Consider the following 16,829-nt stretch of genomic DNA (forward strand, 5'->3'; position numbering starts at 1 on the left):
ATCGCTGACCCTATGCCCCGGGCTCTGTGAGTCAGTCCTGATCAATCAGCACATTTTATCCAGTGGCATGTTGGAGCTGCCTCATACCAGCTTATTCAAACCAACTGGAAAATTTTTAGAAATTTTGTGAGCCAGTGTTAACTATGATCACTATTAACATTTAAAGTATATACATTTATAATTAAATTATATTTGAAACAGTTATTAGGCACTCAAAAATCCTCACTTCTTTGAGTGAGGAGTTATTTGAATATTATTAATATTATTATTTGATTATTTGTTATTTGAATACATTTTATGATTACCCATGCTCTTGAGGTTACTTCACTTCTTGGACCTGCATGATTTCAGGGCACAACTGTGGATCTCTCCGCATCTCCATGGCTCAGTGACTTCCTGTTGGCAGCTTGAAATTGACCAACAGTAGTATTAAGACCACACAACTATGTAAATGCCGTGTATTGAGGCTTCTCCTTCTTTGTTAAGGAGATTGTTAATCATTTACCAGCAGAAATGGGTTAAATAATGTCCCCCTTCTCCCCCAAAACAGATGTTTGTGTCCAAATCCCTGGTGTTTGTGAATATGACTTTGTTTGGGAAAAGGATCTTTGCAGGTGTATTTAAATTAAGGCTCCTGAGATAAGGTCATCCTGGATTATCCCAGTGAGCCTTAAATACAATCACATATGTCCTTATAAGATGCAGCAGAGGGGGTTTGACACAGACATGCAAGGGAGACGCGCAGATAGGACAAGGAGGCCGCAGAGACTGACTGAAGTGGTACATCCACAAGCCAAGGAATGCCTGAGCTATCAGAAGCTGGAAGAGGCAAGAAACAGAATCTCCCCCTGGAGCCTCTAGAGGGAGCACAGCCCTGCTGACGCCTTGACTTCGGATCGCTGGCCTCCAGAAATATGAAAGAACACATTTCTGTTGGTAAGCCATCCCACCTGTGGTAATTTGTGAAGGCAGCCACACAGCTATGTCAAACTGACACACTCCCATACCACCAGAAGACTTTCATAGGGTCAGGGATGGGCATGTCACCCCAGTTAGGACAACAGGAGGTCAGTTTCTATTGTCAAAGAAACAATCTCCTTCTACTTAGGGGTTGCCAAACGGTGCCATCTTTGCCATCATATTTGCCTAAGAATGAACACAGCACAGAAAGTCATCAAGTTGGGATCTAGAGAGAGAAAGAGCGAGACATTTCAGACAATGTTGTTTGAGAAGCCGGATCCAGTCTTCTACTAGAATTCTCTATCACAAAAATAAATTCATATATTCTTTTGAAACCAAGCTTCTAACCAATATACACCTGAGAACTTTCATGGAACGTTGGAAAGCATTCACTTGTACAGACAGGGTTGTAAATACATACAATTGCGATTTCTTTGATCAGTTACTGTTGAAATCAGGCCCAATAACAAAGACAATCAGGGAAACCTGGATCAGACAGTGAACAATCTGACACCTACCTGAATTCAATCGTGTTCATTTGTTCCAGAAACATTTAATGTACCCAACCATGTTTAAAGGGTTCAATTCAGGACATAGATCCGTACATTTAAGAGCTTACAACTTAATTGCCAGTAAGGAGTTTAGGATAGCTCACATTACTGAGGTCACCAACAGTATTAACTTTTCATAAAATAGCCCATATTTTTCTAGACAGTACTAAATTCATATAATTTCATTATTTTTGCTAAGGAGAATTTGTTTAATGCACAATTAAAATATTTTAGCTTCTTTATGAGATTACATTTAAGTACATTCACAAATCATGAAAGAGCTTTTGGCAAATTGAATGGTTTTGGGTTGGGAAAATATTCTAGCGACTTTCTTTTTTTCTTTTTTTTTTAAGATTATGTTTATTTACTTGACAGAGAGAGAGAGAAAGAGAGAGAGCACGAACCAAGGGGAGAAGCAAAGGGAGAAGCAGACTCCCCACTGAGCAGGGAGACAGATTTGGAGGCTCAATCCAGGACCCCTGTGATCATGACCTGAGTCAAAGGCAGATGCTTAACCACTGAACCATCCAGGGACCCCTCTTCTAGTGATTTCCAATGACACTGTGCCTTTGGTAATTTTTAACTTCTCAAGAATTTTTATTTTCCATTATCTTAGTAATTTGTTGGCATGGATAGGCACATTTCTGAAAGGACGGAGTCACAGGAAGTCCCAGAGATAGACACACTGTATTGAAAAATTTTAAAATAAAAGTAGTATCTTTTAACATATAGCATTTCTACCTTTATTTTTTCAGTTCAGGAGATTCAAAATTAATATTGCCCAAAATTCTATTTATTTCCTATGCTTTTTTTTTTTTTAAAGATTTTATTTATTTATTTTACAGACAGAGAGCACAAGTAGGCAGAGAGGCAGGCAGGGGGCGGGGGGAAGCAGGCTCCCCGCTGAGCAGAGAGCCCAATGTGGGGCTCGATCCCAGCATCCCGGGATCACGACTTGAGCCAAAGGCAGCGGCTTAACCCACTGAGCCACCCAGGTGCCCATCTTTTTTTTTTTTTTTGTAAGATTGCATTTATTTATTTGGCAGAGAGAAAGAGAGAGAACACAAACAGGCAGAGTGGCAAGCAGAAGCAGAGAGAGAAGCAGGCACCCCAGTGAGCAAGGAGCCCAATGCAGGACTTGATACCAGAACTCTGGGATCCTGACCTGAGCAGAGGGCAGCCGCTTAACCCACTGAGCCACCCAGGTATCCCCCTTTACTATACTTTGGCAAATAGTTGTGTTTCTGTTGTTGTTTCTTTGTTTGTTTTTTGCTGAGCACATTTTTTCATTTTGAATGAATTCTCAACTTTTTAAATCTAACTAAAGTCTCCTAAGTTTAACTCAGCATTTGTGGTTAGTTTCTTTTTTAAAAAATTATTTTACGTTTATTTATTTATTATCTATTTATTTATTTATTTGGGGGGTTGGGAGAGGCAGAGGGAGAGAGTGAATCTTAAGCAGGCTCCACGCCCAGCCTGACACGGAGTCTTGCGGTTAGTTTCTTGATGGTTGATAAACCGGAAGCCCATCTTTGGGAATAGAAAAAAATAAAAGAGGTTCCTGAGGGTTGCTTGTTGCTAAAAGAGCCCATTACTAAAAATAATGTCACTAACATCCATAAACTAATGCCCACTTGTCTTAAGATAGAAATGAACTCTCAAATGCAAATATCCAAATAGATTATTGTTTAGCACTTTATATTTGCTAATGGTATGACTTATCAAAGAAAGAATTGTTCTGAGTATTTTCAAGGCAAACAACAACAACAACAAACCAACCCATAAACTGCCAAACACATGAAGAATAAGCAAGCCGACCACACACATGCCATTGCACACTCGTGAGGCACAGGGATAAGAGATTTCACTAGGACATACAGCAGACATTCATCAGTCGATCACAATTCAAGTCTACTCTCCTTCCAGTCTAGAACAATCCTCTCTGTGCTACCAAAAAAGTAGCCATCAGAAGCTTTTGGGAAATGAGCTTCACTATCAGTATGGACTGCAAGGAAAACATGAGAAAATAAAAACTTAGCTTTCAGAGTCCCCATTTAAAAAAAAAAAAAGATTTTATTTATTTATTCAACGGAGAGAGAGAGCAGAGCAGGGGACAGGAGGAAGAGCAGAAGGAGAAGGACAAGCAGGCTCCTGCTGAGCAGGGAGCCTGATGCTGGGCTGATCCCAGGATCCTGGGATCATGACCTGAGCCGAAGGCAGACGCTTAACCTACTGAGCCACCCAGACGCCCCCAGACTCCCCATTTTTATAGTGCCATAAAAGCCTAAAATAAAAATCGGGAACACATCAAGTTCGCCAAAGACAGGTAAATAGACCCAAAATAAGTGTTTAGGAAGCCACTTTCTATTAACAAAAGCAGCTTTTCATTATTACCGTTTCTTGGTAATGCTGGCTACGGAGGACCCCAGCAAGTTAGCTTTTTCCCTAAGGCTAAAAAGAAACTCACCACCAAAGTTGAAATACAAGGAACCGGAAAAAATCAGTGATTTGTTCCCTGATGGCAACTTTATGCCGGAGACCAAGAGTTTCTTTACACTAAATCGTTTTCTTCATGTGGAAAACACTGATAGAAATCTAGGTGAATGGATATAATTAAGTATTTGTGTGGTTCCAACTCTAAACTGCCTTTTTTTGTTTTTTTTTTTTTCTTCTTCAAACACCTCCACAACTTGCCCAGTAACCAGCAGAGAGGAACAGCCTTCTAAGAGTGAGGCCCTCAAGACATTTCCAGGCTGCCTGGACAAAGGCTTGGAATGACTACAGTAATGAACCATCCTGCCTTGGACCTGAATCTAGATTGATGACCTAATACATCTTTTCCAACTCTGACTGCCATGGTTTTACGAGCATCAAGAACTGGGCGTCTGCCATTGTCAACAAGTACAGATTCTTCAGAGCTCGAACGTCCACAGAAACTTAAGTGTCCCCCAAAGAACAGAGATCGCACAGTGTCCCAGGGCTCTGGGGTGCTGCCTCTAGCTTTTACGCATGACACCGGAACTCCTCTTTGGCAGGGTAATTCTTGAAGGAGAGGAAGTGTGCCCGTTACTCTCCCCTGTTATCTTGGTTGAAGAACTCTGAGTCAGAGCGGGACGGATCTCTGGGAAGCTAATTAAGCTTAGTTTAAGGCCCTGTCCTTTTCAGGGGCCCCTTCAGAATGCTGTACCTAATTTTGTACTTGTAATTTTGCATTCTTTGCAACGAACAGGCCCCTTTATTGTATAAGCGGTAGCTCCCCTGCCACCACCACTGCCGCCGTAGGAACCGGCCCCGGAGCTGGGGGACGTGCACCAAATCTTAGTTTGGTGCACGTGCAAAAATTAAACACAAACTCTTCTTCATTTTTATGACACTCCCCCCCCCCACCCCACCTCGGGCAAGTCGCAGTTAAAGAGGAGACCTCTTCGCGTCCCAGGGCTCAGACGGCTGTCAACGACGGCAGTGGTTCCAAAACTGGCTGCGTTTTACATTTATCCTCCTTAGCTCCTCTTTAAAAGAACATTTCGTTGTGGGCTAATTATTACAAAGGCTTGTAGACTCTAAAGGCAGAAGAATTTCCGTGAGTGACCTCCCTTTGGTTAAGCAGCATCCCCGTTCCAATTTCAACTAAGTTTTGTTTTCCAGTAAAGTTAATGGGTTTGGACTAGCCTTCTACACTTTTGTAACAGGGCTCTCAAGGGACCAAGCTACAGCAACATTTATTTTTTCTGATTACAAAAGTAATGGCATATCTATATAAATATATATACACACATATATAAATAGCTTGAAACATTATAGCATTGAAAGTGAAAATCTTCCATAATCCCACACAGCTGAGAAAACCAGTTAACATTTTTTTCAAGGCATATATTAAAAATTTCATTTATTATTTTACAAAAAATGGGATTATAGTTCAGCTTTGAAGCATGCTGTTTTCCACCTAGCAATATGTCTCAGACATCTTTCTATGCCAGTCTGAAAAAAGTGAGCTTCTTTTTAATCTTCTTTTTAATGGCTCCACGGTATGGTCCTGTATGGCCAAACCATAGTATCTCTAACCAATTGCCTGTTAATGCACACTTGGGTTCTTTCCAGTTTTCCCTGTACCAAATATTCTTGCAAACATCATTTTACTCTTAAATCTTTGAGCCGTTGTACGAGTATTTCTCTATGATGAATTCCCAGAAGGTGAATTATTATTGGGTCAAAGGGTATGAGCATTTCATTTTTAATAGCTATTGCCAAATTGCCCTCCAATAATTTTATACCGATTTACACCTTCACCCACACTGTGAGAAGGAGACCGTTTCCCCACCCCCCCCTTAGCAACACTAAAACCATGCAATTTAGGGATGTCTGATGTGAGTTAGAAGTTAAGAGGTTCAGCCTGTGGAGTTTTTTTTGCCTTTGTGAAAAGCTAACAAAGACATCAAAAGTCTCCCCCTTTCCCTGATGAACCCCCTGCTCTGAGTGAGCCGATACCCAGACAGACATCCAGCTAATGTGAGAGGTAAAAATGCTAATACCTAATGCTTATTTTTTGGCTGGATTTTAGCTGTTTTGTTTTTAGCTGGATTTTTCAGAGATAATTTGTTGTTGAGTGCATAAACAAATGTGTTATAGAATACTTAATAACTTAATTATTCAGGAAATGGATATCGGTCCTGACCTCAGCACTGCATTTTAACGTAAGCAACATATTTAATCTTAGAGCGCCAGTATGTTTACATCTGAAACATTCCTTGATTTCATCTTTATGTTTTTTGGTGCAGAGCAATTTGAAAAAGCTATTCTTTAAAGACATGGGAAAGGGGCTTAGTCGGCCCTATGAAAGAAGAGCAAGGTTTGCCAATATCCAGGTTTCAGGAACTTGTTTTGGAGATTACTATGGTTTACATCCCCAGAATCAGGATCACCGGGCATTAGAGCGGGGTGGGGGGCGGGGAGGAACTTTAGGGGTTATCCAGTCAAAAGATTTTGAAACCCTGCTCCTCAAAGCCTGCGGCTTGCTTCAGGGAAACAGAAGAGGTTGGTGGAAGAGGAAAGCGGATGACGGTTAAAAGTTCATGGTATTCCAATCCTAATTGCACCACAAGTGCCCTGCTTTGATCAATGTCATGTGGTGGGTTGTATATTATGTCATCTGGAGCAAGTTGATCTCTTACTTTCCTCTTCTGTAAAACAGACACAATAACAGTGCCTATTTAAGAGCAGTGAAGATTAAATTGAGTAATACTATACACATGCAGCGCTTAGCCCAGTGCCTGGCACATGCCAAGGACCCAATAAATGTTTGTTAATCTATTAGTTAAGATTTTCCTTTGAAAAAGGATTCTGTTGCTTACCTCTCAAAGCCACCCATTTACTTTTGTGTCTATACAATAAGGCGATTTGTTTCAGATGGAGTGGTTTTAGATTTGATTGATTTCCTGCTTCTCAATCCAATGATCTTACCCTCAGATCCCAGGACACGTCCATTTTGCTGGAGATGCTGGGGGCTCTGAGGATAACTGGCCTCCAACACACCAGGTGGCGCTACTTGCCACCCAGCTGGCCAAGATCCCGGCTCCTCTATCTGCCTTGCTCTTTCTTGGTTTGTGAAAGAAATACGACCTCGTGAAGAAAAGTTTTCTTTGCCCTGTGGGCGAATTTGTTGACGGGGTTCACCCTAAGAATCAAACATGAAAGCTGCAAACTCTTTGACAGCTTTCCTAGAGGTCATCTTTTCCATGATTAGGAGGACAGTTGAAAGGAGTTCAGAAATGGGCCCTCAAACCTTCTAAAACTGACTGCATTTTCTATTCTTGGCCAGACGCTTTTAAAAGGAAGAACTCATCCAACAAACATACACCCTTATCAATCCTTTTCTTAGGAAAGCTTGTCTTTGTGTAGGGGAAGTTTTCAAGTTCTCCTAATGAATCACAGACGTGAGGCAGGACGGGGAGAGCTTCAAGCATTTTCCTTTTTGAATATGTCTAACATGAGACCAAAAACCAGGGAGCAAGGAGCAGACCCTTCTGAACTGTGTATCTCTTCTACCCAAGAACTCCTTCCATGCCAGCCACTGCTGCCGTCTGAGAGCCAGACGTGGGCTGGGGGAGGGGTCTTTCTGTGTCAGGGCCATTCAGGGTCTGTGGTAGACTTAGCAGCAAGTAGACGTAAACGCTGTAGAATTAAGAGTTGAAAACAGTGTTTAATGAAACCCCTCCCACCAGACGCTCTTGATCAAAGCCTATCCTTGCACTAAGACAATTGATCTACAGTTGCATACATAAAATTTTGGCAACACTCTGTCCTCATGGCTTTCAACAGAGGCTTTAGACCTCTGAGACTGGGCATTGTCCCAGCATTGAGATCCAGTTGCATTACGCATACCAGAAGACACACCACCACAGCCGAGGCCCGTGCAACCACTTTCTTTTAACCTCGCGTCTGTGAAAAATTACTTTCCAAAAAAATAAGTGAAACCCGATGTCTTCTCCGGGTGGTTATTCTTGCGCCTATGAAGTCAATAAAACTCTCCAGATTTATTAGACAGCCCTGCTGTGGACGACAAGACCACTTCCTATTCCCTAGCAGAAACGTGTGCCTTTCCTTTCTGTAACCTTCTGACCGCAGATTTTCATTTTGCTTGTTTCTTTTATTTTTCTCAGAAAACTGGTCAGAATCCTGTAAGATAAGTGGCTTGGCCTGCACTAACATCCCCACTTCTGGCCTCCAGGAGGGACAAAATGAGCACATTTCAGGCTCTTCTACCTTTTCTTGTTTACCTCCCATTTTCAAGCAGCCCTTTTTTCTTCAGGCCGGAAGTAGCAGAGTTTGGATGTCTCTCCTGCCACCACGCAAAGCATGAAATGCAGAACCTACCAACAAATTATACTCCTGTGAGAGCCCACTAACCAGCGGGTGATGACCATGAAGATGACAATGGGATTCGGTTCTATTTAATACAACAGTATTTATTGAGCTCCTACTATATATGCCGGGGCTTCCCTGGGTATGAAGATGCAAAGATATGGAGGATGATGTTGCCTTCTTTCAAGGGGGAAGTCAACACTTACTGAGTGAAAGTCTGAGTGGGACAGATTCCGAAATAAACAGAATGTTGTCGGATACAAAAACTAGAACATAGAAAGATTTCTCAGAGAGGATGACTCTCGGACTGTGTTTAAAGATGATTAGGAGGTTATCAGATGAACCTGGAGAAGGGCAGCCCCAGCAGAGGGACCAGCAAGCACAGAGAGTCAGAGGTGTGGAATAACACAGATTTGGGACCTTAGAAGTGGTGTGCATCGAATGAAGGCCAAAAGGTTGTTGTAAGTAACCTGTGCTCTTACATGAATGTCGGTGTATTTTTTGGTGATGGGGAGCTACTGGATGGGTTAGAGGCTTGGAGAGCTTGTGGTAACATAAGCGACGAGGTGGGGGACAAGTGGCAGAGTGCTATCCTGGGGAGGCGTGAAGACAACCTAAACCCGGCCATTGTGGTCAAAATGCAGTCAAATGCTCTGCCACTGAGCTATACCCCCATAGTGTGGTCAAAATGAAGAGGGTGATTCAGAGCAAGAGCAGAGAAGAAGACCTGGAAAGGAGGTGGAGTTACAAAAATTCTCACCTCAGAAAGACTTCTACGCAGTTGTATTCCATTATTTAAGAGTGCAAATTACCTCCCAAATGCTTTTAATTGTAAGTTATTGACTCACTGGTTCTTTTTATTCCTACCAATTTCCAGAAATGGTCTGTGATTCTGTACCTAGAGTCAGGTCCATCCTGAGTGACTGTGGGGCCCTTGGCCAATCTACAAGCTGCTGAAGAGCATTAGTAGGACATTATCCCTGGTTCAGACACTCTGCATATCATGGAAAGATATTTATACCAGTGGAATCTTCACTAGTTTCGGTTTTGATTATCCTCGTGTTAATGTCCCATATATCTTAACTGGCACTTCGTTGGATGATAACTTCTAGTTCACTTACTTATATTTTCAGGCGTTAGGAGAGAAGGTGCTCTTGCCTACATCGGTCATCTGACAAAGGAAAAATGAAGTGTGGCATCTGGGGAATCAGAGAACTCTTGGTTTGTTCCCCATGAACTTGGGCAAGGGGCCTAAGCTTAGTTTCTCCAATTGCATAATGGAACAACATCAATATCTACCTCATAGTTTTGGTGTAAGAATAAATGAGCTAATGACGAGAAAGGACTTGGCACTCAGAAAATGACAAGTTCATCGTATTCTCTAAGTATCATGTATCACGCCGATTGCTAGATGGTAGTGTCTCATAGCAGTCTTCAAGTTTTTTCAAAAAAGCTCATTTAAGCTCTTTTTTTTTTTTTTTTGACGGCAGGTTTTATTTATCATTATATTCCCATTCCCCAGAATAGGGTCTGCCTCAAAGCACATAAAGTGTCTTGCTAAGAAGGATTAAATAATAATTTGTTCAAAGTCAAACATCTAGAAAATAACATCATCAGGACTCAGATCTGTGTCTGTCTGATTCTGAGCCCAGTGCATCTTTAACCATCTCCCAAGTTTGTTGTTTTTTCTTTTTTCCCCAAAAGAAAATTTGTGGAAGCAGAATGAAGTGCTGTTCCGTGTCTTCTTTTACTACTAGCTTTTGAATTATTTAATTATCCTAAGCAGGTGTTCTCAGTATAAGTAGTTTCCGTCCCTATCACTTAAAGGTCATTTTCAGAGTATTTCTACATGGGTCAAGCTCTTGGCTGATCATCTTCCTTCTTGAGCCTCAGTTCCAGTTTTTAATGCTTTCTTGGTGAGGTTCACCTATTAAGAGTCCTCTATTTTTTTTTTAAACACATAAAACTTTATTGAGTGTTGAAAATCTCATATGAGATCAGAGTCCTCTGAAGGCATTTCAGCTTTAATAGTTCCAAGCTCCTCCTCATCAACCAGCCCCCCACCTCTCCCTTCTCCCACCTACCCTCCGAAAGCCCTGCGTCCCCCTAGATCCTGATAGATGGCATTTTTATCCACGCAGACACATTAAAGATTTTGCATTCAGTCTTCACTCCTTCCATCTTCCTTATCGAACTGGTCACCAGGCTTTATTGTTTCTCCCTCAAACAAAAACGGTCTTTAAATCTGGCTTTTCCTTTTCGTCTCAGCTGCTACTCTGAATCAGTGATTCACCACCGTTGGCCTGAGGAGTTTGGAGTGCTTCCGAATTGACCTTCTTACCTTCAGCCCCTTCCCTCACCAGCCTTCTGAAGGCAAAATTATCTTCCTATGACACAGAGCAGATCAGACACTCTCCTGATCTAAGACCTCTGGCCGTGCTCCTTCACCTTCGGTGTCCAAGTCTCTGCCCCCTCCCATGTAACTGTGTATTTAAAACCAAGCCCAGTCAGATTTTCCTGCCACTCTCCGCATGTGTCTTTGGCTTTAGCTGGACTGTACCACTCCTGATCCTCCCAAACACCCAACACACTTTACTAGGACTTTGTGCCTCTCTTCCGGCTGCTTCTTCTGCCTGTAATGACCTTTTCCTCCTTTTTGCCCTTAGAAATTCCTGCTCATTCCACAAGGCTCAACCAACATCGCAAACCAGGTGAGGCCCTCTCCACCTCTCTGTGCGACTCAAAGAAAATTCATGGCTCCCCTTCTGCTTTTATCATAGCACTCCCATCACTTCTATTTTAGAAGTTTATTTAGTTCTTTAGTATCAATGGTCCATGGAGTCTCAAGGTCAAGGGCTACTTAATTCATCGATATAACTGCAATCCCAGCACAAAGATAGTTCCTTTCTTTTCTTTTCTTCTCTTCTCTTCTCTTTCTTTCTTTTCTTAAAGATTTATTTATTTGGGGGCACCTGGGTGGCTCAGTCACTTAAGTATCTGTCTTTGGCTTAGGTCATGACCCCAGGGTCCTGGGATGGAGCCCTTTCAAGCTCCCTGCTCAGTGGGGGGGTTCTGCTTCTTCCTCTTCCCCTGCCCCTGCCCCTGCTATCTCTCTCTCACACACACTCTCATGCATGTGAGCTTTCTCTCTCTAATACATAAATAAAATCTTAAATCTTCTAAAGAAAGATGTATTTATTTATGAGAGAGAGACAGAGAGTGCACGTGTGGGGGGCAGGGAGGGATAGAGGCAGAGAATCTTCAAGTGCACTCTCCACTCACTGTGGAGCCCACTGTGGGGCTCCATCTCACCACCCATGAGATCATGACCTGAGCAGAAACCAAGATTCCGATGCTTAACCAACTGAGCCACCCAGGTGCCCCCAGTTTTTTTCTACTTAAGGAACGAGAACACGTGGCTTTTTTGGAAAAATAAGTGGGCAACATTAAAGTGGTAGAAGAGAGGTAAATCATGTAGAAGTTAGGACAATATTGGATGTTGGGGAATTCTGGTCTAGCCCATAGCCAATCCTGAACAAATGTGAGTTAATCTATGGACAAATCTGTTTTTTGTTTTGTTTTGTTTTTTGAGGTTCTCTATTCTTTTTATTAAGTTTTTCTTAAATTTTAACTCCAGTATAGTTAACATACAATGTTATATTAGTTTCAGGTGCACGATAGAGTGACATCACGTTTCTGTACATTACTCAGTGCTCATAATGATTAAGTGTTTGAACCAATGTATGTTACAAATACTTGACGTCACCCTGGGCACAATCTTGTTTAATAACAAAGGTAAAGAATAGCTGTGAAAGAGCGGATTGGTCTCAGGACCATGTGAAACTAGAGATCCATTAAACTTAGATGACCCCTACCAGTGGAATTTCTTCAGACCTTGATGCTTTCTCACTCTGCCTGGGGTCCCCCTCGCCACAGAGATGTTTTCAAACCCTGCTTGGAGTTCTGTCGATGCCTTTGTTTAAAAAGTGATTTCCAAGCCGCCAGAGGACCAACCTTTTCTCGCAGTTGGGCAAGGCTGTTATCTCTGGAACTTCTGCCCTTGTTTCTGTCTTGACGTGTTAGCTTTGGAGGGGAGTTTTCATTTTGCTATTGCCAGAGCAAACACTAATGGAAATGACTGTAATACTAACATATCAATGCCCCTACTTAATGCGGTTTACAGATCTCTCCTGAAGGGTACTCCATGGTGCATAGAACCTGTTTCAAAGAAAGTCAGCTCTCACTGGAGGGAAAGTTAGGGGCTCTAGCTTCTAGTTCTGACCCTGCCACTAGATCGCTTGTGTGACTTGTGGGTGTGGTGAGTCACTCCAAAACCAGTCCTCTCCTCTGTCTCAGGAATGGGAAGGGTTGCAAATTTGGAGCACCTAGGCCAGATGGGAACCACAAAAGCATGCTGTTTACCCCTTACAGTGTTTGAATGAGGTGACAGTTTCACTGGAAGATTTTATATAAGGACACAGGGTTTTATTTTCTCTTAAGAAATCAGAAGATCGGGCTACACGGGTCCCATATTTCTACTCAATTTGTAGTAGCTGCCCCCTTTAACAGAGCATGGGCTCTCCTGGGTCTCAATGACCTTATCAAGTTCATTTGCCCTTTCGTCTGTCCTACACAGAGGTAAAAATACCAGTTGCTATTTGTCATTGTGCTTGTACTCAAGGGTGATATTGAAAATATTTCACTACTAAGGCCTGGGGACTGACCTATCAGAATGGACACCTTTGTGCTAGAACGACATCCTGGGGGTGACTTGCTCTCCCCAGCGGCTGGATCATGGGGAGATCTGAGAGTTCCTGGAGAAAGGGCGGATGCCCAGCGATGGGCATCACTCAGTGGCCTGAGAGCACCCCGAGACCTCAATCAGTAAGGACGGTCCTAGCCTCAGGTGCACAGCAACTAAACATCAGCTCTGCTCGGACGGTAGTTTCCTCCCAGTAGAGAGATCTATTCCTGCACCCATGTCTCTTACCGCAAACAAGAAAATGAATGAAAACTAGAGAGAAAAGGCAGAACGATTGTTCTTCCCCTCGGTTGCTCTGTTCATTGACCCACTGGAGACTATGGCATCTGAGTCTGAGCTCCTGGTCCTAACCAATCTGTAAACCCTTTTCCAGCCTAAGCTTAAGGGGCCTCTAATTTTATTCATTTCATAAATGGAGTGAAAATTTTGCAAATCATCTTGGAGAATTTTGCAAATCATTGTACGAAATTTATATAAGGGCTAAAACACTGTGTGAAATAATAAATCACCAATAAATTATCTCCATTTTATTATTGAGTTTTTCAATTTTAAAAGCACCCCGATGTTCTTTTTTTCTTTTTCTTTTTCTTTTTTAATTTAGCTATGGCTATTTTTCAAATGGAATTAATGACCAAAAGCTAGCCTCATTCTCTAATTACAGTAAGAGACACTAGACAGGAGTTGTTCCAGACACTGACCCATCTTGGCTCAGGGAGAAGCTCTGGGCAGTTTTCCTATGAGCTGGCTTAGTACCTGGGGCCAGGAAACATCTGTTTTAACATGGAGTCCAGCGGGTGCTCTGTTTAATTATAAAATGGCCTTGCAGTGTCCCTCTGAGTTGGCTGACCTTAGCTTCTCATGCTATACTACCAAGCAAAATGAAATTCTCCATGTTCCATTAACCGAATGTCCAATCCCAGTGTTGAAATGCCTGGAGGAGAGCGAAAAAGTTAGACCTTTGCCCTCTGGGAAGGTGTGGGGAAAGACAAAACAAAGAAACGCTTCCTACAAGTAACTGAGAAGCTTAGATAGGCCTGGGTGTCGCTTGTATAGGGAAAGGGGGAGCTGATTCAGGAATGACTCACACTCGGAGAATGAGCTGTTTATATAATACTTCCTCCTCTTCACTCCAGGGATCCTGTTTGGAAGGTCAGGGACAATGACAATGGAGAAGCAAAGAGAAAACTGGAGAAGCGTGGAGGAATGCTGGAACACGGGAAGACTCACTCACCTTGAAGAAGAGGACACACGTTGGTGTGATGGGTTCGTGTACTCAGTTATGGCCCAGGACTTAGAGTTTATTCTTAGAACACATACGCTTGGGATTTCTTCACGATGGCGTGAATCTGTTATTTAACTATTATGAGAACTTACCTTCCCAAATCTTCTATGCTAATGGGAAAAGAGAGCCCATTGTCAGCAGCATCTGCTTAGGAATATCTTTTGTCTTGGAGCTTGTTGTAATCACTTCCAGACCGGTGGTATATTTATGATTTACATAATGTTACAAAGGAAGAAGTCTTAAGGATTTTTCTTTCTCTAAATCTTTGTGAATTATTATTTTAGACTCATTGCCAGATTTTTGTTAAAGGGGGAAGTTGATGAACTTTTAAACATGTCATTACATGCCCCGAAATAGCAACTCTTTGTTCTTGCAAAGATTTTTGTGGGAATTTAAAGGACCGTGTGTGTATGTGTGTATGTGCGTGCATATGTGTGTGTGCGTGTGTTTAGAAACAGGTAGAAAAGGAAATGGGCAAAAAGGAACACTTGAGGTTCACTGATAAAGTTAAATACATATTTTGTTTTTCTGTTAGAACAAAAGTTGGCAGATTTGGGGGAATCTACCTAACATTTGGTGTGGGTTTAGGAAGCAGGGCTCTACATTCATTTCCAATCATGTTTCAATAATTAGGGGTAGCAACAGAAGGGTTAAGCCCTAAAGCAAGGAAATATCTCTAAGTCAGAAAACAAAGGGAAACTTGCATATTTCTGAAGATGACATCGGATCGGCCTGTGAATTTCAAGCAATTATGCGATATTATGATTCCCACTGAGTACGCATTAGTTGGAATACTGATCTTTTTATTTCTCCGTGTCCCGGGGTTGTACACTGAAAGAGCCCCGTTCAACTTTGCATGTCAGAATTTTGAAGGAAAAATTATAGTAAAATATGTTTAAAACAGTGGGGCCTTATGTGAGTGAACGCAACATTTCCCAAGGCTTTCAAAAATCCTTTTGTTAAAAATATGGTTTTTATTTTGTTTCTTTTTTTTCTTTCGTTCTTTAATTTTTTTTTTTTCCTTTTACTCAAGCTTTTACCTCCCCTCCTTCCTGGAGGAAAGAAGAAACAAGTTTCAAAGGGTATACATAACACAGCCTACATCTAGGGCCTGGGGACTTACAATGGGTTTGTTTTAAAATGAGACACCCCACATGGAAAATAAACAAGTGAGAAAAGTTCATCTGTGTATATAACTTCAGTTCCAACAACTATGGTGACAGTCACAGTGTCTGAGTAAGTGTCCCCTAGAGTCATCTTGTGAGCAAAATGATTATTAATTGAGGTTTCTGCGAGTCTAAAGACGGTTGTTCACAAAGGGTAGGAATTTTGCTAGCGTGAGGAACTGAAGACGGAGCCCCTGGGTTGTTCTAAGATAAAATGTCTTTTTCAAATTGAATTAATTAAAAACAAAACAAAACAAAAAACAGGCACAGCGAGGTGCCAAGATTAGGAATGATGATGAACGAATGTCCAATTCATTTCATCCTGTGATAGCCCTTCTTCCAAAGAAGAGAAGTAATTGGTTTGATCAGTTAGGAATTGCATTTAGCGGTCAGTGATAGACACTTAATGTCAATGGGTTATTTTTAACAGAAAAGAAATCCTACCTCTGGCTATCTGGGGCTCATATGGTGACTCTTCAAAGTCATTGGGGACCCAGGCTCTTTCTAGATCTCTGTTCTTCCCTCCGTAGGCCATGACGTCCTTCTAGTCATTAAATGTTCTCTCCCAAGCATGAAAGAGGAAAGGGGAGGGCAAAGGGATGCCCTCCTAGCTTAGTTAACTCCTTTAGGGAGCTTCCCCTGAAATGCCTCAAAATAATTTCACTTATAATTTATTAGCCCGACTTTTGTCACAGGGCCACACCCAGCTGCAAGGGAGCCTGGAAGATGTGGTCTCTTAGGAGGAAAAAAAATCACGGCCCCAAATGAAATCAGGGTTCTGTAACTAGTAATAAGGGAAGGTCAGGTATTGGGTGGGAAATTAGAAGTCTCTGTCACACTCCTATAAAACGTCTGTAATGCCAATGCATTGTCCAAGGCTTACGGATTGCTTCTGTTTGAATCATGTGGTATTTAAGACACTAGTGTAAGGACACAGTTTTGCATTGCATTGTCTCAAAGCATATGGCCAAAATAAATACTTTTGCCTATCATTGATCCTTTCCTCCACTATTTGCATAGTTTAATCTTGGAAGTGTTTGTGTTCATAACTAACGAGCAGAAAATTCCACATCCTCTTGAAACTCCAAATTAGGCAAGTGCCGTTTCTTGTCTAGAAGTTATATTTATAAATGGTTGTATATTCCGCAATCTTTTTCTTTTCCACATTGTGGCTGGAGCTTAAACTTCCCTCATTGTAAAAAAAAAAAAAAAAAAAAAAAAAGTGGACATTTTAGAAAACCTGTGGGTTC

General features: G+C 41.8%; 1 long non-coding RNA gene across 1 annotated transcript; it reads left to right on the forward strand.

The window, feature by feature from the left end:
* The first annotated feature begins 5,267 nt into the window (after positions 1-5,267).
* Positions 5,268-15,594, forward strand: LOC308352986. Its single transcript, XR_013967719.1, has 3 exons — positions 5,268-8,830; positions 11,036-11,080; positions 14,265-15,594. It is a non-coding gene; the product is annotated as an uncharacterized lncRNA (long non-coding RNA).
* The last annotated feature ends 1,235 nt before the right edge of the window (positions 15,595-16,829 follow it).

Source organism: Martes martes (assembly GCF_963455335.1).
Source record: "Martes martes genome assembly, chromosome: 12".
In the NCBI taxonomy this organism is placed as follows: domain Eukaryota; kingdom Metazoa; phylum Chordata; class Mammalia; order Carnivora; family Mustelidae; genus Martes; species Martes martes.